Source organism: Mustelus asterias, unplaced genomic scaffold, assembly GCF_964213995.1.
Source record: "Mustelus asterias unplaced genomic scaffold, sMusAst1.hap1.1 HAP1_SCAFFOLD_396, whole genome shotgun sequence".
Classification (NCBI taxonomy): domain Eukaryota; kingdom Metazoa; phylum Chordata; class Chondrichthyes; order Carcharhiniformes; family Triakidae; genus Mustelus; species Mustelus asterias.
In genome coordinates, this window is record NW_027590351.1 from 61,538 (window position 1) to 83,563 (window position 22,026).

A 22,026-nucleotide genomic window follows, 5' to 3' on the forward strand; every position below is an offset into this window, starting at 1 on the left:
TGTAGAGGGAGCTTCACTCTGTATCTAACCCCGTGCTGTACCTGTCCTGGGAGTGTTTGATTGGGACAGTGTGGAGGGAGCTTTACTCTGTATCTAACCGTGTGCACTGGGGAGTTTTTGATGAAGATAAAATATAGAGAACGTTTTAAAATCTCCATTAAGGAAGTGAACAAACAGAGAATGGTCTGATTCTGGTTACAGGGACAGGAAGGTTTATATTTAACAGTTGTTGATGTTTAAATAAATTGCTTCCTGTATAGTTTTCATTGTTATTTATTTGTTTCTGGTAAATGTGAAGAATGTGCTCTATAATGGACACCGAGGAATGCACACAGGCAGGTTTGGGACATGGAAAAAGCCACAGGCAGCTGCAGCCAGGTTTGGGCAAGTGGAATGTATCACTCCCTCAGGGCAATGCTACCTGTGTCAGTTCACTCCAGCCCCACCTTCCCCATAGGATTCGATGGCTCTGGTGAGGAGCTCTCTCTGAGAGGCACACGTCTGTGGGAATGGAGGGATACAAAAGAATGGTCCAGTTTGGACCAGGGAGCAACGTGGGCTTGGAAGGCCGAAGGGCCTATTCCTGTGCTGTATTGTTCTTTTTTCTTTCCTTTTCCATTCCCCATTCCCCTCTTTCCCCAGCTCCACAAACTGCCCTGGGTACAGACTCTTTATCCATGTTTGCAGCGGGTGCCTCCCATGCTGCTGGTATCGTTGTCAGGCTGAGTTCTCCAGGTTGCTATGTCTCCTTCAATATGATGACATAGATGGAGATGACGGAGATGTAGTTTTAATATAGACATAGAACATAGAACAGTACAGCACAGAACAGGCCCTTCGGCCCACAATGTTGTGCCGAGCTTTTTCTGAAACCAAGATCAAGCTATCCCACTCCCTATCATCCTGGTGTGCTCCATGTGCCTATCCAATAACCGCTTAAATGTTCCTAAAGTGTCTGACTCCGCTATCACTGCAGGCAGTCCATTCCACACCCCAACCACTCTCTGCGTAAAGAACCTACCTCTGAAAGCCTTCCTATATCTCCCACCATGAACCCTATAGTTATGCCCCCTTGTAATAGCTCCATCCACCCGAGGAAATAGTCTTTGAACCTTCACTCTATCTATCCCCTTCATCATTTTATAAACCTCTATTAAGTCTCCCCTCAGCCTCCTCCGCTCCAGAGAGAACAGCCCTAGCTCCCTCAACCTTTCCTCATAAGACCTACCCTCCAAACCAGGCAGCATCCTGGTAAATCTCCTCTGCACTCTTTCCAGCGCTTCCACATCCTTCTTATAGTGAGGTGACCAGAACTGCACACAATATTCCAAATGTGGTCTCACCAAGGTCCTGTACAGTTGCAGCATAACCCCACGGCTCTTAAACTCCAATCCCCTGTTAATAAAAGCTAACACACTATAGGCCTTCTTCACAGCTCTATCCACTTGAGTGGCAACCTTTAGAGATCTGTGGATATGGACCCCAAGATCTCTCTGTTCCTCCACAGTCTTCAGAACCCTACCTTTGACCCTGTAATCCACATTTAAATTTGTCCTACCAAAATGAATCACCTCGCATTTATCAGGGTTAAACTCCACTTGCCATTTTCAGCCCAGCTTTGCATCCTATCTATGTCTCTTTGCAGCCTACAACAGCCCTCCACCTCATCCACTACTCCACAAATCTTGGTGTCATCAGCAAATTTACTGATCCACCCTTCAGCCCCCTCCTTAATAAAAATCACAAAGAGCAGAGGACCAAGCACTTATCCCTGTGGCACTCCGCTAGCAACGTGCCTCCAGTCCGAAAATTTTCCAACCACCACCAGCCTCTGTCTTCGATCAGCTAGCCAGTTACCGTGGGCGGCACGGTCGCACAGTGGTTAGCACTGCTGCTTCACAGCTCCAGGGACCTGGGTTCGATTCCCGGCTTGGGTCACTGTCTGTGTGGAGTTTGCACATTCTCCTCGTGTCTGAGTGGGTTTCCTCCGGGTGCTCCGGTTTCCTCCCACATTCCAAAAATGTGCGGGTTAGGTTGATTGGCTATGCTAAAATTGCCCTTAGTGTCCTGGGATGCGTAGGTTAGAGGGATTAGTGGGTAAATATGTAGGGATATGGGGATAGGGCCTGGGTGGCATTGTGGTCGGTGCAGACTCGATGGGCCGAATGGCCTCTTTCTGTGCTGTTGGGATTCTAAGAATTCTAAGATACCTATCCAATCGGCCAACTTTCCCTCTATCCCACACCTCCTTACTTTCATCATAAGCCGACCATGGTGGACCTTATCAAACGCCTTACTAAAATCCATGTATATGACATCAACTGCCCTACCTTCATCAAGACACTTAGTTACCTCCTCAAAAAATTAAATCAAATTTGTGAGGCACGACTTGCCCTTCACGAATCCGTGCTGACTATCCCGGATTAATCCGCATCTTTCTAAATGGTCGTAAATTTGGGAACCTGTCTCGGGGGCAGGGAATTCATATGGTGTTCGTGGAAGTGGAAATGAATAGGGTTGGGAAGCATTTTCCGATCAGGGCCAGTGTGATCTCCTGGACTCGTTTCGATCGCCTCAGGGGGTCGGAGAGGAATTTCCCAGATTTTCTTTTCCCCATATTGGCCCTGGGGTTTTCACTCTGGGTTTTCGCCTCTCCCTGGAGATCACATGGTCTGGAATGGGGGGGTGGGGGTGAGTTAATAGGTTGTGATGAACAAAGCATCGTAGCTGTGAGGGACAGCTCAGTGGATAGGATATTGGTATGTAGATAGGCTGGAAAATTGGGCGGGGATCCTGGATTCAGGATTCAATCCTGGACCGGGGAGCGGCGCGGGCTTGGAGGGCCGAAGGGCCTGTTCCTGTGCTGTATTGTTCTTTGTTCTTTGTTAAATCCCCTAAGGACCTTTTCCATCAATTTACCAACCACCGAAGTAAGACTAACCGGTCTATAATTACCAGGGTCATTTCTATTCCCTTTCTTAAACAAAGGAACAACATTCGCCTCTCCAGTCCTCTGGCACCATCCCCGTGGACAGTGAGGACCCAAAGATCAAAGCTGAAGGCTCTGCAATCTCATCCCTTGCCTCCCAAAGAATCCTGGGATATATTTCATCAGGCCCAGGGGACTTATCGACCTTCAGTTTATTCAAAACTGCCAGTACATCCTCCCTCCGAACATCTATTTCCTCCAGCCTATTAGTCAGTAACACCTTCTCTTCCTCAAAAACATGGCCCCTCTCCTTGTTGAACACTGAAGAAAAGTATTCATTCATCACCTCGCCTATCTCTACTGACTCCATACACAAGTTCCCACTACTGTCCTTGACCGGCCCCAACCTCACCCTGGTCATTCTTTTATTCCTCACATAAGAGTAAAAAGTCTTGGGGTTTTCCTTGATCCGACCTGCCAAGGACTTCTCATGTCCCCTCCTAGCTCTCCTAAGCCCCTTTTTCAGCTCATTCCTTGCTAACTTGTAACCCTCAATCGAGCCATCTGAACCTTGTTTCCTCATCCCTACATAAGCTTCCCTTTTCCTTTTCACAAGACATTCCACCTCTTTCGTGAACCATGGTTCCCTCACTCGGCCAATATAAATCAAAACCTGTCCTGGGAGTGTGGTGCACTCTCAATCAAGCAAAGACTAGTTGGTATGCAAGAACAAATAGGCTTTTATTCGCAAACGACTTGGAGCACACCCATGCTGATGAACTGGTCCAGAGACTGAGGCAGGGGGGTGGGGAGCAGTCACCTTTATACCTGGACCAGGGGGAGAGGAGTCTCAGGCAGGGCCGGCAGGGGCATGTCCAGGCATGTCACACACACACAGGCAGTAAGCTTAACAGTGGTTTGCCACATTCACCCCCTGCTTTTAAAAAAGAGTCCGGCGGAGGTGAGGTGGGTGGAACAATATGTACAGAATTACAAATTTACAAATTTAGTCTCTCTGGGGGCTTGATCTGCCGCTGCGACCGCCGTAGTGCCGGTTGTCGGTTCCGGTGTTGGTTCAGGTGCCAGGCCGTAGTCGCTCGAGTCGTCTGTAGTCCCTTCCGATTGTCGGGTGCGTGGTGGCGGCTCCTGGGGCTCAGGCGTGCTGTATACGGGGGTTGGGGGTGTGGGGTTGTGGGTCGCCGTGGTCCCTGGGGCACCTGCGGGTGCCAGGTCTCAAATGGAGACCGTGTCCTCCCGCCCGTTGGGGTACGCCACATAGGCATATTGGGGGTTGGCGTGGAGGAGTTGGACCCTTTCGACCAGGGGGTCCAACTGATGGGTCCTCACGTGCTTCCGGAGCAGGACAGGGCCTGGGGACATCAGCCACGACGGTAGTGAGGTCCCCGAGGAGGACTTCCTGGGGAAAACAAACATTCTTTCATGAGGGGTAGCATTGGTAGCTGTGCAAAGGAGTGATCTAATCGAGTATAGTGCATCAGGGAGGACCACTTGCCAGCGGGTGACTGGAAGACCTTTAGACCTCAGAGCTGGTAAAACGGCCTTCCAGACTGTCGCGTTCTCCCTCTCTACCTAGTCAAGCACAAGTCAGTCTGCTGGAATCAGATAGAGAGAGACAGAGAGAGGCAAAATGAAATAGGGGCAGGCATTCCTACATCGGAGCAGAGAAGATGCTGGTCCTATTGTTCCACTGGAGCAAGCAGAGAGGGAGTGATTTGTGGCAGGAGTGCTGGAGAGAGATTTATTTATTTATTTATTTAGTCAGTTAGTGTGTTTTTATGCTTTTATTTTTGTAGTAGTATTTATCTTAATTTTAAACTGAAAACTGGAAGTGGGCTGCTGAGGAGTCTGGGAAGGGTTTTTTAAGCGCGTGAAGTATAAAAGGTAGGCTGCAGTATACAGCGGGCAACGTCGGGAGCGGGCAGGGAGTGAGCAGGGAGCAGAGTGTGAGCTATAAGGGCTTTGGCTCACAGGGCTTCGGGGGACAGGGCGAGCAGGGGTGAGTTTTTTCATTCTTATTTACTTTTCTCTGTGTACCTTGGTATAAAGGGGCAAATATGAGTGTGAAGCCAGCGTGTTGTTCCCAGTGTAGGATGTGGGAGGTCCTGGAGGCACCTGGCCTCCCGGACATCCACATCTGTGTCGAGCTGCGGTCCCTGAGGGGCCGTGTTAAGGAGCTGGAAGTGCAGCTCGAGGATCTTAGGCTGTTAAGGGAGAATGAGGAGGTGATAGACAAGAGCTATCATCAGGTGGTCACACCAGGGCCACGGGTGGAGGCCAAGTGGGTGACGGCCAGGAAGGGTAAAGCTCGGGTGATTGAGAGCACCCCGGTGGATGTGCCCCTACACAACAAGTGCTCCTGCCTGAGTACTGCTGGGGAGGACAGGCCGCCTGGGGGAAGCAGCAGTGGCCGTGTCTCCGGGGTGGAGTCCGGCCCTGTCACTCAGAGGGCCAAGGAAAAGGGGAGGAAGGCAGTGTTAATCGGGGACTCGACAGTAAGGGGGTCGGACAGGCGTTTTTGCGGAGGCAGGCGGGAGTCTTGGATGGTGGTCTGCCTCCCTGGGGCCGGGATCCAGGATGTCGCTGGTCGACTCCCGGAAATCCTGAGGGGGGAGGGAGAGGAGCCAGAGGTAGCGGTACATATTGGTACCACTGATGTGGGAAGGAAGGGGGAAGGGGTCATGAAAAGAGAGTATAGGGAATTAGGGAGACAGCTGAGAAGGAGGAAAGCAAAGGTAATAATCTCAGGATTGCTGCCTGTGCCACGGGAGGGTGAGGGCAGGAATGGAGTGAGGTGGAGGATGAATGTGTGACTGAGGGACTGGTGCAGGGGGCAGGGATTCAGGTTCCTGGACCATTGGGACCTCTTTAGGGGCAGGTGTGACCTGTACACAAAAAACGGGTGGCACTTGAATCCCAGGGGGACCAATATCCTAGCGGGAAGGTTGGCTAAGGCGACTGGGGAGAGTTTAAACTAGATAGGTTGAGGGGAGGGGATCGAGAGGAGGTGACTGGGAGCGAGGAAGTTAGCTTGCAAACAGAGAAGGGAGGATGGACGGGGGATAGAGAAGGGGAGAGCTCAGACCAAAGGATTGAGATGTGTTTACTTTAATGCCAGGAGTATAGTGAAAAAAGGTGATGAGCTCAGAGCGTGGATCGATGCCTGGAAGTGTGATGTGGTGGCCATTACGGAGAATTGGATGTCTCAGGGACAGGACTGGATACTACAGGTGCGGGATTCAGATATTTCAGGAAGGACAGGGAGGGAGGCAAGAGAGGGGGTGGAGTGGCACTGCTGATCAGGAATAGTGTCACAGCTGTAGAGAAGGTGTATGCTGTGGAGGGATTGTCTACAGAGTCTCTGTGGGTGGAAGTTCGGAGTGGGAAGGGGTCGATCACTTTGCTGGGAGTTTTCTATAGGCCGCCCAATAGTGACAGGGAGGTGGAGGAGCAGATAGGGAAACAAATCCTGCAGAGTTGCAATAATAGCAGAGTTGTTGTGATGGGAGACTTTAATTTCCCAAACATAGATTGGAATATCCCTAGGGTAAGGGGATTGGATGGGGAGGAGTTCGTTAGGTGTGTTCAGGAGAGTTTCCTGACACAACCTGTGGACAAGGCTACAAGAGGAGAGGCTGTACTTGATCTGATACTGACCAATGAACCTGGGCAGGTGTCAGATCTCTCAGTGGGAGAGCATCTTGGGGATAGCGATCATAACTCTATCTCCTTTCTGCTTGCATTGGAAAAAGAGAGGATCAGGCAAGCTAGGAAAGCGTTTATATGGAGTAAGGGGAAATATGAAGACATAAGGCAGCAAATTAGAGGAGTAAATTGGAAGGAGGTATTCTCGGGGAAATCTACTGAAGAGAGGTGGCAGTTTTTCAAGGAATGTCTGTCTAGGGTTCTACAGGACAACGTTCCGAGCAGACATGGAGGAGTTGGTAGGTTAAAGGAACCGTGGTGCACGAAAGCTGTGCGGGACCTAGTCAAGAAGAAAAGGAAAGCGTACAAAAGGTTCAGAGAGCTTGGCGAAGATAGGGATCTAGATGAGTATACGGCTTGTAGGAATGGACTAAAGAAGGAAATTAGGAGAGCAAGAAGGGGCTTGGCAAGTAGAATTAAGGAAAACCCTAAGGCGTTTTATAAATATGTGAAGAGTAAAAGGATGAGACATGAAGGAATAGGGCCTATAAAAGGTGAAGGCGGGAAAATCTGTACGGAACCAGTAGAAATGGCAGAGGTGCTGAATGAGTATTTTACCTCGGTTTTCACAGAGGAGAAAGACCTGGGTGGATGTACTGCGGGCTTGCGGTGGACTGAAAAGATTGAGTCTGTGGACTTTAACAAAGAGGTTGTGCTGGAATCTTTGAATGTCATCAAGATAGATAAGTCGCCGGGTCCGGATGGGATGTACCCCAGGTTACTGTGGCAGGCAAGGGAAGAGATTGCAGAGCCTCTGGCGATGATCTTTGCGTCGTCAATGGAGACGGGTGAGGTGCCGGAGGATTGGAGGATTGCGGATGTGGTTCCTATTTTCAAGAAGGGGAATAGGGATAGCCCAGGAAATTACCAACCGGTGAGTCTAACCTCAGTGGTTGGTAAGCTGATGGAGAAGATCCTGAGGGACAAGATTTATGAGCATTTAGAGAGGTTTAGTATGCTCAAGAATACTCAGCATGGCTTTGTCAAGGGCAGATCATGCCTTACGAGCCTGGTGGAGTTCTTCAAAAATGTGACTCAACACATTGATGAAGGGAAAGCAGTAGATGTGGTTTATATGGATTTTAGCAAGGCATTCGATAAGGTCCCCCATGCAAGGCTTCTAGAAAAAGTGAGAGGGCATGGGATCCAAGGGGCTGCTGCCCTGTGGATCCAGAACTGGCTTGCCCAAAGGAGGCAGAGAGTGTGTACAAAGAACAAAGAACAGTACAGCACAGGAAACAGGCCCTTCGGCCCTCCAAGCCTGTGCCGCTCCTTGGTCCAACTAGACCAATCGTTTGTATCCCTCCATTCCCAGGCTGCTCATGTGACTATCCAGGTAAGTCTTAAACGATGTCAGCGTGTCTGCCTCCACCACCCTACTTGGCAGCGCATTCCAGGCCCCCACCACCCTCTGTGTAAAAAACGTCCCTCTGATGTCTGAGTTATACTTCGCCCCTCTCAGCTTGAGCCCGTGACCCCTCGTGATCGTCATCTCCGACCTGGGAAAAAGCTTCCCACTGTTCACCCTATCTATACCCTTCATAATCTTGTACACCTCTATTAGATCTCCCCTCATTCTCCGTCTTTCCAAGGAGAACAACCCCAGTCTACCCAATCTCTCCTCATAGCTAAGACCCTCCATACCAGGCAACATCCTGGTAAACCTTCTCTGCACTCTCTGTAACGCCTCCACATCCTTCTGGTAGTGCGGCGACCAGAACTGGACGCAGTACTCCAAATGTGGCCTAACCAGCGTTCTATACAGCTGCATCATCAGACTCCAGCTTTTATACTCTATACCCCGTCCTATAAAGGCAAGCATACTATATGCCTTCTTCACCACCTTCTCCACCTGTGTTGCCACCTTCAAGGATTTGTGGACTTGCACACCTAGGTCCCTCTGTGTTTCTGTACTCCTGATGACTCTGCCATTTATTGTATAACTCCTCCCTACTTTATTTCTTCCAAAATGCATCACTTCGCATTTATCCGGATTAAACTCCATCTGCCACCTCTCCGCCCAATTTTCCAGCCTATCTATATCCTGCTGTATTGCCCGACAATGCTCTTCGCTATCCGCAATTCCAGCCATCTTCGTGTCATCCGCAAACTTGCTGATTACACCAGTTACACCTTCTTCCAAATCATTTATATATATCACAAATAGCAGAGGTCCCAGTACAGAGCCCTGCGGAACACCACTGGTCACAGACCTCCAGCCGGAAAAAGACCCTTCGACCACTACCCTCTGTCTCCTATGGCCAAGCCAGTTCTCCACCCATCTAGCCACTTCTCCTTGTATCCCATGAGCCTTAACCTCCTTAACCAACCTGCCATGTGGGACTTTGTCAAATGCCTTACTGAAATCCATATAGACGACATCCATGGCCCTTCCTTCATCAACCGTTTTTGTCACTTCCTCAAAAAACTCCACCAAATTTGTACGGCACGACCTTCCTCTTACAAAACCATGCTGTCTGTCACTAATGAGATTGTTCCGTTCTAAATGCACATACATCCTGTCTCTAAGAATCCTCTCCAACAACTTCCCTACCACGGACGTCAAGCTCACCGGCCTATAATTTCCTGGGTTATCCCTGCTACCCTTCTTAAACAACGGGACCACATTCGCGATCCTCCAATCCTCAGGGACCTCACCCGTGTCCAAAGAAGCGACAAAGATTTCCGTCAGAGGCCCAGCAATTTCACCTCTCATCACCCTGAGCAGTCGAGGATAGATGCCATCAGGCCCTGGGGCTTTGTCAGTTTTAATGTTCCCTAAAAAACCTAACACTTCCTCTCTTGTAATGGAGATTTTCTCTAACGGGTCAACACCTCCCTCCGAGACACTCCCGGTTAACACGCCCCTCTCCTTCGTGAATACCGATGCAAAGTATTCATTTAGGATCTCCTCTATTCCCTTGGGTTCTAAGCATAATTCCCCTCCTTTGTCCCTGAGAGGTCCGATTTTCTCCCTGACAACTCTTTTGTTCCTAACGTATGAATAGAATGCCTTAGGATTCTCCTTAATCCTGCCTGCCAAGAACATCTCGTGACCTCTTTTTGCCCTTCTAACTCCCCGTTTGAGATCTTTCCTACTCTCTCTGTATTCCTCCAGAGCTCCATCTGTTTTCAGTTGCCTGGACTTAACGTACGCCTCCCTTTTCATTTTAATCAGATCCTCAATTTCCCTGGTTATCCACGGTTCTCGAATCCTACCTTTCCTATCTTTCCTTTTTACAGGCACATGCCTATCCTGCAGCCTTATCAATAGTTCCTTAAAAGACTCCCACATGCCAGACGCGGACTTACCCTCGGACATCCTCTCCCAATCAACCTCCACCAATTCCTGCCTAATCCGGCTATAGTCAGCCTTCCCCCAATTTAGCACCCTGCCCGTAGGACAGCACTCATCCTTGTCCATTACTATCCTAAAGTTAACAGAGTTGTGGTCACTATTTGCCACTTGTTCCCCTACCGAAACTTTGACGACCTGACCAGGCTCATTTCCCAGAACTAGGTCCAGTATAGCCCCCTCTCTCGTCGGGCTATCTACATACTGTTCCAAAGAACCTTCCAGTACGCATTTTACAAATTCCTCCCCGTCCGGACCCCCAGCTCTAAGCACTTTCCAGTCTGTGCCAGGGAAATTAAAGTCCCCCACTACAACAACCCTATGTTTTCTGCACCTATCCAGAATCTCCTGACATATCCTTTCCTCCACTTCCCGTGGGCTGTTGGGTGGTCTGTAGTACACCCCCAGCATAGTGACTGCACCCTTCCTGTTTCTGAGTTCCACCCACAGCGACTCAGTACATGACCCCTCTAAGTTGTCTACCCTCTGCACCGCGGTAATATGCTCCTTAACTAATATCGCTACTCCCCCACCTTTTTTAGCCCCTCCTCTGTCTCGCCTAAAACACTTATACCCCGGAATATTCAGCTGCCAGTCCTGTCCTTCTTTTAACCAAGTTTCCGTCACCGCAACCACATCCAAATTCCGCATAAGCATTAAGGCCCTAAGTTCGTCTGTTTTACCCGTTACACTCCTCGCATTGAAGCAGATGCACTCCAGACCTCCAGGCCCAGTCAGGTCCTCCTCCTCCAGGGTGCTCCTCTTCTTAGCTAGCCTTGCCCTGGCCCCCAGCTCGACCCCAGCCTCAGTATTTACTGACCTCCTGTTTTGTTCCCCACCCCCCTGCCACACTAGTGTATAGATGGGTCTTTTTCTAATTGGAGGTCGGTCATCAGTGGTGTGCCCCAGGGATCTGTTCTGGGACCCTTGCTGTTTGTCATTTTCATAAATGACCTGGATGAGGAAGTGGAGGGATGGGTTGGTAAGTTTGCCGACGACACGAAGGTTGGTGGGGTTGTGGATAGTCTGGAGGGATGTCAGAAGTTACAGAGGGACATAGATAGGATGCAAGACTGGGCAGAGAAGTGGCAGATGGACTTCAACCCAGATGAATGCGTAGTGGTCCATTTTGGTAGGTCAAATAGGATGAAGGAGTACAATATAAAGGGAAAGACTCTTAGTACGGTAGAGGATCAGAAGGACCTTGGGGTCCGGGTCCATAGGACTCTAAAATCGGCCCCGCAGGTGGAGGAGGTGGTTAAGATGGCGTATGGTGTGCTGGCCTTTATCAATCGAAGGATTGAGTTTAGGAGTCCGGGGATAATGATGCAGCTATATAAGACCCTCATCAGACCCCACTTGGAGTACTGTGCTCAGTTCTGGTCGCCTCATTACAGGAAGGATGTGGAAAAGATTGAAAGGGTGCAGAGGAGATTTACAAGGATGTTGCCTGGATTGAGTGGCATGCCTTATGAGGATAGGCTGAGGGAGCTCAGTCTTTTCTCCTTGGAGAGACGTAGGATGAGAGGAGACCGAATAGAGGTATATAAGATGTTGAGAGGCATAGATCGGGTGGACTCTCAGTGGCTTTTTCCCAGGGTGGGAATGGCTGCTACGAGAGGACACAGGTTTAAGGTGCTGGGGGGTAGGTACAGGGGAGATGTTAGGCGGAAGTTTTTCACACAGAGGGTGGTGGGCGAGTGGAATCGGCCTCCGTCAGTGGTGGTGGAGGCAAACTCAATTGGGTCTTTTAAGTGACTCCTGCATGAGTACATGGGACTTAATAGGATGGAGGGTTATAGGCAGTCCTAAAAGGTAGGGATATGTTCGGCACAACTTGTGGGGCCGATGGGCCTGTTTTGTGCTGTAGTTTTCTATGTTTCTATGTTTCTATGTTTACCTGTCCGTCCCCCCTGGGGTTGTAACTGGTGGTCCTACTCGAGGCTATGCCTTTGGAGAGCAGGTACTGTCGCAGCTCATCACTCATAAAGGAGGATCCCCGGTCGCTATGGATATAGCTCGGGAAACCGAACAGGATGAAGAGGCTGTGCAGGCCCTGACGACTGTGGCCGAGGTCAAACCCGGGCAGGGAATAGTGAAGGGGAAACGTGAATATTCGTCAATGACGTTGAGGAAGTATACATTGCGGCCAGAAGAGGGGGGGGGGGCCTTTGAAGTCGATGCTTAGGCGTTCGAAAGGGGGGGTGGCCTTTATGAGGTGTGCTCTGTCTGGCCGATAGAAGTGCAGCTTGCACTCTGCGCAGACCTGGCAGTGTCTGGTTATAGACCTGACTTCCTCAATGGAGTAGGGCAGGTTACGGGCTTTAATGAAGTGAAAAAACCTGGTGACCCCTGGGTGGCAGGGGTCGTTGTGGCGAGTCTGCAATTGGTCTATTTGTGCGCTGGCACATATTCCCCGGACAGGGCATCTGGGGGCTCATTGAGCTTCCCGGGAAGGTGTCGTAATTGTAGGTGGAAAGCTCGATTCTCCACCTCAATATTTTATCATTTTTGATCTTGCCCCGCTGCATGTTATTAAACATGAGTGCAACTGACCGTTGGTCCGTGAGTAGGAGTGAATCGTTTACCAGCTAAGTAGTGGCGCCAGTGCCGTACAGCTTCCACTATGGCTTGGGCCTCCTTCTCGACAGAGGAGTGTCGAATTTCAGGGCCTTGGAGGGTTCGTGAGAAGAAGGCCACGGGTCTGCCCGCCTGGTTAAGGGTGGCGGCTAGGGCGAAGTCAGACGCATCGCTCTCCACCTGGAACGGGATGGGTTCATCTACAGCGTGCATCGTGGCCTTCGCGATGCCTGCTTTGAAGCGGTCGAAGGCCAGGCGGGCCTCTGCCGTCAGGGGAAAAGAGGGGGATTTTATGAGCGGACGGGCTTTATCCGCATAATTGGGGACCCACTGGGCATAATACAAGAAGAAACCCAGGCATCTCCTCAGTGCTTTGAGGCTGGTGGGGAGGGGGAAGTTCCAGGAGGGGACGCATGCGGTCGGGATCGGGACCGATGACCCCGTCTTCCACAACACAACCAAGGATGGCGAGGCGGCGTGTGCGGAATACGCACTTCTCCTTATTATAGGTCAGATTTAGGAGTGTGGGGCTGTGGAGTAATTTGTGGAGGTTGGCGTCGTGGTCCTGCTGATCATGGCTGCAGATGGTGACGTTATCCAGGTATGGGAAGGTGGCCCGCAGCCCGTTCTGGTCTACCATTCGGTATATCTCACGCTGAAAAACCGAGACCTCGTTGGTGATGCCGAAGGCGACCCTAAGGAAATGATAGAGGCGGCCATCCGCCTCGAAGGCAGTATATTGGCGGTCTTCCGGGTGGATAAGGAGCTGGGAAGGGGGTATGCGTCCAGCTGCGTATATCGGTTAATGGTCTGACTGTAGTCAATGACAAAGAACAAAGAACAATACAGCACAGGAACAGGCCCTTCTGCCCTCCAAGCCCGTGCCACTCCCTGGTCCAAACTAGACCATTCTTTCGTATCCCTCCATTCCCACTCCGTTCATGTGGCTATCTAGATAAGTCTTAAACGTTCCCAGTGTGTCCGCCTCCACCACCTTGCCTGGCAGCGCATTCCAGGCCCCCACCACCCTCTGTGTAAAATATGTCCTTCTGATATCTGTGTTAAACCTCCCCCCCTTCACCTTGAACCTATGACCCCTCGTGAACGTCACCACCGACCTGGGGAAAAGCTTCCCACCGTTCACCCTATCTATGCCTTTCATAATTTTATACACCTCTATTAAGTCTCCCCTCATCCTCCGTCTTTCCAGGGAGATCAACCCCAGTTTACCCAATCTCTCCTCATAACTAAGCCCCTCCATACCAGGCAACATCCTGGTAAACCTCCTCTATACTCTCTCCAAAGCCTCCACGTCCTTCTGGTAGTGTGGCGACCAGAACTGGACGCAGTATTCCAAATGCGGCCGAACCAACGTTCTATACAACCGCAACATCAGACCCCAACTTTTATACTCTTTGCCCCGTCCTTTAAAGGCAAGCATGCCATATGCCTTCTTCACCACCTTCTCCACCTGTGACGTCACCTTCAAGTATCTGTGGACTTGCACACCCAGGTCCCTCTGCGTATCTACACCCTTTATGGTTCTGCCATCTATCGTATAGCTCCTCCTGACATTAGTTCTACCAAAATGCATCACTTCGCATTTATCAGGATTGAACTCCATCTGCCATTTCTTTGCCCAAATTTCCAGCCTATCTATATCCTTCTGTAGCTTCTGACAATGCTCCTCACTATCTGCAAGTCCTGCCAATTTTGTGTCGTCCGCAAACTTACTGATCACACCAGTTACACTTTCTTCCAGATCGTTTATATAAATCACAAACAGCAGAGGTCCCAATACAGAGCCCTGCAGAACACCACTAGTCACAGGCATCCAGCCGGAAAAAGATCCTTCCACTACCACCCTCTGTCTTCTGTGACCAAGCCAGTTCTCCACCCATCTCGCCACCTCTCCCTTTATCTCATGAGATCCAACCTTTTGCACCAGTCTACCATAAGGGACTTTGTCAAACGCTTTACTAAAGTCCATATAGATGACATCCACGGCCCTTCCCTCATCAACCTGAATAAACTGAAGGTCGATAAGTCCCCTGGGCCTGATGAAATGTATCCTCGGATTCTTTGGGAGGCAAGGGATGAGATGGCAGAGCCTTTGGCTTTGATCTTTGGGTCCTCGCTGTCCACGGGGATGGTGCCAGGGGACTGGAGAATGGCGAATGTTGTTCCTCTGTTTAAGAAAGGGAATAGAAATGACCCTGGTAATTATAGACCGGTTAGTCTTATTTCGGTGGTTGGTAAATTGATGGAAAAGGTCCTTAGAGATGGGATTTACGACCATTTCGAAAGATGCAGATTAATCCGGGATAGTCAGCACAGATTCGTGAAGGGCAAGTCGTGCCTCACAAATTTGATAGAATTTTTTGAGGAGGTAACTAAGTGTGTTGATGAAGGTAGGGCAGTTGATGTCATATACATGGATTTTAGTAAGGCGTTTGATAAGGTCCCCCATGGTCAGCTTATGATGAAAGTGAGGAGGTGTGGGATAGAGGGAAAGTTGGCTGATTGGATAGGTAACTGGCTGTCTGATCGAAGACAGAGGGTGGCGGTGGATGGAAAATTTTCAGATTGGAGGCAGGTTGCTAGTGGAGTGCCACAAGGATCGGTGCTTGGTCCTCTGCTCTTTGTGATTTTTATCAATGACTTAGAGGCAGGGGCTGAAGGGTGGATCAGTAAATTTTCTGATGACACCAAGATTGGTGGAGTAGTGGATGAGGTGGAGGGCTGTTGTAGGCTGCAAAGAGACATAGATAGGATGCAAAGCTGGGCTGAAAAATGGCAAATGGAGTTTAACCCTGATAAATGTGAGGTGATTCATTTTGGTAGGATTAATTTAAATGTGGATTACAGGGTCAAAGGTAGGGTTCTGAAGACTGTGGAGGAACAGAGAGATCTTGGGGTCCATATCCACAGATCTCTAAAGGTTGCCACTCAAGTGGATAGAGCTGTGAACAAGGCCTATAGTGTGTTAGCTTTTATTAACAGGGGGTTGGAGTTTCAGAGCTGTGGGGTTATGCTGCAACTGTACAGGACCTTGGTGAGACCACATTTGGAATATTGTGTGCAGTTCTGGTCACCTCACTAGAAGAAGGATGTGGAAGCGCTGGAAAGAGTGCAGAGGAGATTTACCAGGATGCTGCCTGGTTTGGAGGGTAGGTCTTATGAGGAAAGGTTGAGGGAGCTAGGGCTGTTGTCTCTGGAGCGGAGGAGGCTGAGGGGAGACTTAATAGAGGTTTATAAAATGATGAACGGGATAGATAGAGTGAACATTCAAAGACTATTTCCTCGGATGGATGGAGCTATTGCAAGGGAGCATAACTATAGGGTTCGTGGTGAGAGATATAGGAAGGATGTCCGAGGTAGGTTCTTTACGCAGAGAGTGGTTGGGGTGTGAAATGGACTGCCTGCAGTGATAGTGGAGTCAGACACTTTAGGAACATTTCAGCGGTTATTGGATAGGCACATGGAGCACACCAGGATGATAGCGAGTGGGATAGCTTGATCTTGGTTTCAGATAAAGCTCGGCACAACATCGTGGGCCGAAGGGCCTGTTCTGTGCTGTACTGTTCTATGTTCTATGTTCTAACCATTCTCGTCACTTCTTCAAAAACCTCCACCAGGTTAGTGAGGCATGATCTCCCTCTCACAAAACCATGCTGACTATCGTCAATGAGTTTATTCCTTTCTAAATGCGCATACATCCTATCTCTAAGAATCTTCTCCAACATCTTCCCCACCACGGACGTCAAACTCACTGGCCTATAATTACCCGGGTTATCCTTCCTACCCTTCTTAAATAACGGGACCACATTAGCTATCCTCCAATCCTCTGGGACCTCACCTGCGTCCAGTGACGAGACAAAGATTTGCGTCAGATGCCCAGCAATTTCATCTCTCGTCTCCCTGAGCAGCCTTGGATAGATTCCATCAGGCCCTGGGGATTTGTCAGTCTTTATATTCTCTAACAAACCTAACACTTCCTCCCTTGTAATGGAGATTTTCTCCAACGGTTCAACACTCCCCTCCGAGACACTCCCAGTCAACACATCCCTCTCCTTTGTGAATACCGACGCAAAGTATTCATTTAGGATCTCCCCTACTTCTTTGGGCTCTAAGCATAATTCCCCACTTTTGTCCCTGAGAGGTCTGATTTTTTCCCTGACAACCCTTTTGTTCCTAACGTATGAATAAAATGCCTTGGGATTCTCCTTAATCCTGTCTGCCAAGGACATTTCGTGACCCCTTTTTGCCCTTCTAATTCCCCGTTTGAGTTCTTTCCTACTTTCTTTGTACTCCTCCAGAGTTCCCTCCGTTTTTAGCTGCTTGGACCTAACATACGCCTCTCTTTTCTTTTTGACCAGTCCCTCAATTTCCCTGGTTATCCACGGTTCTCGAATCCTACCCTTCCTATCCTTTTTTACAGGCACATGCCTGTCCTGCAGCCCTAACAACTGTTCCATGGATTTACCCTCAAACAGCCTCTCCCAATCAAGAGCTGCCAATTTCTGCCTAATCCCACTAAAGTTAGCCTTCCCCCAATCCAACACCTTACCCTTGGGACACCACTCATCCTTTTCCATCACTATCCTAAAGCTAACAGAATTGTGGTCACTATTTGCCACATGTTCCCCTACCGAAACTTTGAAGACCTGACCGGGCTCATTCCCCAGTACTAGGTCCAGTATAGCCCCCTCTCTAGTCGGACTATCTACATATTGTTCCAAAGAACCCTCCTGTACGCATTTTACAAATTCCTCCCCATTCAGAGTCCCTGCTCTCAGCGATTTCCAGTCTATACCAGGGAAATTGAAGTCTCCCACTACAACAACCCTATTTTTCCTGCACCTATCCAGTACCTCCTGACATATCCGTTCTTCCACTTCCCTTGGGCTGTTGGGGGGCCTGTAGTACACCCCCAACATAGTGACTGCACCCTTCCTGTTTCTAAGCTCCACCCAGAGTGACTCGTTACACGACTCCTCTGAATTGTCCTCCCTCTGCACCGCTGTAATATGTCTCCAACTAATACTGCTACTCCCCCACTTCTTTTGGCCCCTCCTCTGTCTCGCCTAAAACACTTGTACTCCGGAATATTCAGCTGCCAGTCCTGTCCCTCTTTCAACCAAGTCTCTGTCACCGCAACCACATCCAAATTCCTCGTGAGCATTAAGGCCCTAAGTTCGTCTGTCTTACCTGCTACGGTCCTTGCATTGAAGTATAAGCACTCCAGACCTCCAGGCCCAATGAGGTCATCCTCCCCCAGAGTGCTCTTCTTCTTTGCCAGCCTTGTCCCAGCTCCAAGCTCGTCCCCAGCCTCTACACTTGTAGACCTAATATTTTGATCCCCACCCCCCTGTCATACTAGTTTAAACCCCCCCGAACTGCACTAGCAAAACTCCCAGCCAGGATATTCATGCCCTTCCAACTTAGTTGTGACCCGTCCTTCTTGTACAGGTGCCATCCTCTCCTGAAAACTTCCCATTGATCTAGGAAAATGAAGCCCTCCCTCCTGGACCACTCCTTTAGCCAAGCATTCAATTGTACTAACTCCCTATTCTTAGCCTCACTGGCACGAGGCATTGGGAGCAGCCCAGAGATGGCCATCCTGGAGGCCCTACTTTTTAGTCTATTTCCCAACTCCCTGAATTGCTCTCGTAGGATCCCCCTGCTCTTCCTATCGACGTCATTTGCACCAATGTGTACAATGACATCCGTTTCTTTATCTTCTCCTTTTAAGATGCCTCCTATCCGCTTGGAGACATCCATGACCCCAGCACCAGGTAGGCAGACTACCATCCTGGAGTCCTGTTCGCACCCACAGAATCGCCTGTCCGTGCCTCTAACCGACGCATCCCCCACCACTATTGCTCTCCTAATCCCTCTCTTTCCTTTCCGGGCCACAGAGCCTGACTCTGTGCCAGTGACCTGGTCACTGTGGCTTACCCCTGGAGAGTCATCCTCCCCCACACTCTCCAAAACAATATACTTGTTTTGGAGTGGGACAACCACAGGTGACCCCTCCACTAATTGCTCACTCCCCTCCCCTCTCACACCTGTCGCCAAGCCCTTCCTATTATGAGAGACAGCCACTGGAGTACTCTCTGGTACGTTACCCTTCTGACCTTTACTCCTCCTAACTGTGACCCAGGTGTCTTCCTCCTGATGCCCCGGTGTAACTAGTTCCCGATAACTCATGTCAATTATCCTCTCATTCTCCCTGACTAGACCAAGGTCAGCAATCTGCAGCTCCAGTTCCGTGACGCGGTCCCTCAGGAGCTGCAGTTCCACGCACCTGGCGCAAAGGTGGTCCTCCGGGAGGCTAGGTGTTTCCAGGAACTCCCACATCCCACATCGGAAGCACCAAACTGGCCTATCACTCATAGTTACCCTTTTCCTTTATAGGTTTGGATAAAAATAACTTACCCTGCCTCGCCCTTACCGCCTAAGCCCTGTGAGCCAAAGCCCTGACAGCTCTCACTCTGCGATGTTTCTCCCCAGTCTTAACAACTACTACTTGGGCTCTCCAGGGGCTGGTACTGGCCTAGATGATCCCCTCCCCTCGGAGCCGTTGTACTTCGGACCTGATAAAAGCCCTGTCTCCAGCACTGTACCATCTGCTCTTGGTGGCGATGGGCTTGCAGTTGGGGGTGAGATTTTCAAACAGTGAGGGAGGGGCGACTTTAAGGGTCGAGAGGCTGCAGGTGGTGCGCAGTGGGTGATCTAAGAACTGGTGATTGCAAACAGAGAGCGGGAGAAAAGGCCCATTCTACTCCATGGTGACACTCTTAAGGTGACACAGGAAATCTAGCCCCAGGAGTACGGCAGCGCAGAGTTGTGGCAGCATGAGGAGCCTGAAGTTTTTGTACACTGTGCCCCGTACAGTCAGGGTCGCCACGCAGTACCCGAGGACATCCACCGAGTGGGACTTTGAAGCCATGGAGATCGTTTGCTTCACTGGCAGTACTGAAAGGGCGTAGCGACTCACTGTGTTAGGGTGAATAAAGCTCTCCATACTCCCACAGTCAAATAAACAGTTTGTAGTACGACCGTTTACCTCGATGTCCATCATGGACCTGGCGAGTTGGTGAGGCCTGGATTGATCCAGCGTAACCGAAGCCACCGTTGGATTTTGCGACGCGGCTGATGGCATCCAAGCTGGCGGCCCGCACGGCTCACACGCGGCTGAAGATGTCCAAGATGGCGGCCTGCACGGCTCACACGCGGCTGAAGGCATCCAAGATGGCGGCCCGCACGGCTCACACGCGGCTACCGGCGCCCAAGATGGCGGCCCCCGCGGGTCGCACGCGGCGCTACTGGGCTTGGAGGTCGATTGCGCCCTGCATACCTTCGCGTAATGGCCCTTCTTTCTACACCCAGAGCAGATCGCATCCTTCGCCGGGCAGCGTTGTCGGGGGTGCTTCACCAGGCCGCAGAAGTAGCACTTCAGGCCTCCGGAGACTGCCGCAGCGGTCGGGCCATTGGTGGGACGTGGCGTGGCGTAGGTCTGCGGCCCTCCCGAGTACAGAGGTGGCAGCGACTGCGGCATCCATGATGCACCCCCGTGGTCAGGGGTGTAGGCCTCGAGATTACGGAAGGCCACCTCTAAGGAGTCGGCAAGCGCCACAGTCTTTTGTAGGTCCAGCCCACCCTGTTCCAGCAGTCGTTGTCGGATATAGTTTGACCTGATACCCGTGACATAGGCATCTCTGATTAAGTCCTCAGTGTTTTGGGCGGCTGTTACGGCCTTGCAGTTGCAGGCCCTGCCAAATGCTCGCAACGCACACAGGAATTGATCGCCTGATTCTCCTGGCTGTTGTCTGCGAGTAGCCAGAAGATGTCTGGCGTAGATTACATTAGTCTGTTTGTTGTACTGGCCTTTTAAAAGTTCGATCGCATCCTCATAGGTTTCGACGTCTCTAATCATCGAGAATACCTGATCGCTTACCCGGGCGTGGAGCACGTATAGCTTGTCGGTTTCGGTCCAGATGACGTAGGTGGGGGCGGTGAGGAAAGTTTCGAAACATCACAGCCAGTGATCGAAGCAGTTAGAGGCTCCTACGGCTTGAGGATCCAATTCTAATCTATCGGGTTTTAGTATCTGCTCCATCCCAAAACTTTTTGCGAATAAAATTGATGCACTATCAATCAAGCAAAGACTCGTTGGTATGCAACAACAAATAGGCTTTTATTCGTAAAAGACTTGGAGCACACCCATGCTGATGAACTGGACCAGAGACTGAGGCAGGGAGGTGGGGAGCAGTCACCTTTATACCTGGACCAGCGGGGGAGGAGTCTCAGGCAGGGCCGGCAGGGGCATGTCCAGGCATGTCACACACACACAGGCAATAAGCTTAACAGTGGTTTACCACAGAGGGTTTGATGGGGACAGTGTAGAGGGAGATTTACTCTGTATCTAACCCGGTGCTGTGACTGTCCTGGGAGTGTTTGATGGGGACAGTGTAGAGGGAGCTTTACTCTGTATCTAACCCGGTGCTGTGACTGTCCTGGGAGTGTTTGATGGGGACAGTGTAGAGGGAGCTTTACTCTGTATCTAACCCCGTGCTGTACCTGTCCTGGGAGTGTTTGATGGGGGACAGTGTAGAGGGAGCTTTACTCTGTATCTAACCCCGTGCTGTACCTGTCCTGGGAGTGTTTGATGGGGACAGTGTAGAGGGAGCTTTACTCTGTATCTAACCCCGTGCTGTGCCTGTCCTGGGAGTGTTTGATTGGGACAGTGTCGAGGGAGTTTTAATCTGTATCTAACGGGAGGACTTTGAATAGTGTGGAGGAGCAGAGGGATCTAGGTGTATGTGTGCATAGATCCCTGAAAGTTGGGAATCAAGTAGATAAGGTTGTTAAGAAGGCATATGGTGTCTTGGCGTTTATTGGTAGGGGGATTGAATTTAGGAGTCGTAGCGTTATGTTGCAACTGTACACAACTCTGGTGCGGCCGCACTTGGAGTACTGTGTGCAGTTCTGGTCCCCACATTACAGGAAGGATGTGGAGGCTTTGGAGAGGGTGCAGAGGAGGTTTACCAGGATGTTGCCTGGTATGGAGGGGAGATCCTATGAGGAGAGGCTGAGGGATTTGGGATTGTTTTCGCTGGAAAGGCGGCGGCTAAGAGGGGATCTTATTGAAACATATAAGATGATTAGAGGTTTAGATAGGGTGGATAGTGATAGCCTTTTTCCTCTGATGGTGAAATCCAGCACGAGGGGGCATGGCTTTAAATTGAGGGGGGGTAGTTATAGAACCGATGTCAGGGGTAGGTTCTTTACCCAGAGGGTGGTGAGGGATTGGAATGCCCTGCCAGCATCAGTAGTAAATGCGCCTAGTTTGGGGGCGTTTAAGAGATCCGTAGATAGGTTCATGGACGAAAGGAAATTGGTTTAGGTTGGAGGGTCACAGTTTTTTTTTTAA